Here is a 2,184-nt window from a genome sequence, read left to right on the forward strand (position 1 = left end):
TATAAATACCCACCATTTGTGAATAAATGGTATTTACCCAACTTACCGAGTAAATACCTGTTGGGTATTTACCCATCGCCTATCTCTAAGTATGTAGCCTAAACTGGATCAAGAGAACACACAAAAAACACAAACTTTTAGAGATAAAACACTTACCTCGTCCATCATAATAAAAAACTCATGAATGGAGAGAGAGAGAGAGAGAGAGTTTGAGAGTTCGCATACGAGTATAATAGATATAGTCCGCAATAAAGAGCCATAAGAAAAAGGGGCCAAAGTATACAAAGAGGTGACAAAGAACTTATATGTTGTAATCGTCCAATGAAAACATAATCGAATTGTTTAACAGTCACCTATGGATACCAAGAAGAGGGCCTATATATAAAAAAATAAATGTTGAAAGTGTTGCCGTTTGTGGCATTTTACGCTTAAGTTAAAGCTTCAAAAGGAAGAAATAAAATGTAATAAAATAAATAAAATCGAAATAAAAAAATAAATATAACAAAAAACAAGTAAAAGCTTGCTTAGTTTGGCTGGGCCGAATCTTGGGAACTCACCACCATGGATTCTGATAAAATATGGGAACTATATCAGGTTCTTAATCGGTTTGAACCGTATTTACCAAAGTTGTTGGAAGTCATAAGAGAACACCATATGCCAAATTTCAATCAAATCGGATGAAAATTGAGACTTCTAGGGGATCAAGAAGTCAAATCGGGGGATCGGTTTATATGGGAGCTATATCAGGTTCTTGACCGCTACTTGGCACAGTTGTTGGAAGTCATAACAGAATACCACAAGCAAAATTTCAGCCAAATCGGATGCAAATTAAGACTTCCAGGGGCTCAAAAAGTCAAAACGGGAGATCGGTTTATAGGGGAGCTATATCAGGTTCTTTACCGATTTGGACGGAACTTGGCACAGTTGTTGGAAGTCATAACAGAACAGTATGTGCAAAATTTCAAACAAATCGTATGCAAATTGAGACTTCCAGGGGCCCAAAAAGTCAAATCGTGACATCGGTTTATGTGGGAGCTATATCAGGTTATAGACCGATTTGGACCGTCCTTGGCACAATTGTTGGAAGTCATAACAGAACGCTATGGCAAAATTTCATCCAAAAATTGCGGCTTCCAGGGGCTCAAGAAGTCAAATCGGGGGATCGGTTTATATGGGAGCTGTATTAAGTTATAGATCGACTTAGACCATATTGGACACGTATGTTGAAGGTCGCGGGAGACGCTGTTGTACAAAATTTCAGCCAAATCGGATGAGAATTGCGCCCTCTAGCGGCTCAAGAAGTCAAGATCCAAGATTGATTTATATGGCAGCAATACCAGGTTATGAACCGATTTGAACCATACTTCATAGGTAAAATTTCAGCCTAATAGGATAAGAATTGGGCCCTCTAGAGGCTCAAGAAGTTAAGATTTCGGATCAGTATATATTACAGCTATATCAGGTAATAAACCGATTTCAACAATACTTAGCACAGCTGTTGGAAGTGATACCAAAACACTACGTGCGCGCAATTCTTATCCAAATCGGATAAGAATTGCGCCCTCTAAAGGCTCAAAAAGTCAAGACCCAAGATCGGTTTATATGGCAGCTATATCTGGTTATGAACCGATTTCAACCATACTTAGCACAGTTGTTGGAAGTCGTAATAGAACACCGCCTGCGCCCCCCTAGAGGCTCAAGAAGTCAAGACCCAAGATCGGTTTATATGGCAGCTATATCAAAACATGGACCAATTTGGCCAATTTACAATCCCAAACGACATACTCTAATAAAAAGTAGTTTTTTAAGCGCCTGGCTTTACTCCTTCAAAAGTCATTGTGCTTTCGACAGCTGGACAGACGGACAGACATGGCTAGATCGACTTAAAATGTCATGGCGATCAAGATTATATATACTTTATGGGGTCTTAGAGGCATATTTCGAGGTGTTACAAACAGAATGGATGAAATTAGTATAGCCCCATCCTATGGTGAAGGGTATAATAACAACACTTGTGTGAATGGCAACTCTGTTTATATTCCCCTTTTTTTATTCACTGCCTTTTTTCTTTATCAGAGCTATGAGCCCTCTTGCCATGCGACTGGTGCTCGCTCTTTGGCTGAAAGGTGGTATTACTTAGTAAAACGTTCGCATGGGTGACAAAGAATTTCTCAGACATTTAGT

Source organism: Stomoxys calcitrans, chromosome 5 (genome assembly GCF_963082655.1).
Source record: "Stomoxys calcitrans chromosome 5, idStoCalc2.1, whole genome shotgun sequence".
In the NCBI taxonomy this organism is placed as follows: Eukaryota; Metazoa; Arthropoda; class Insecta; order Diptera; family Muscidae; genus Stomoxys; species Stomoxys calcitrans.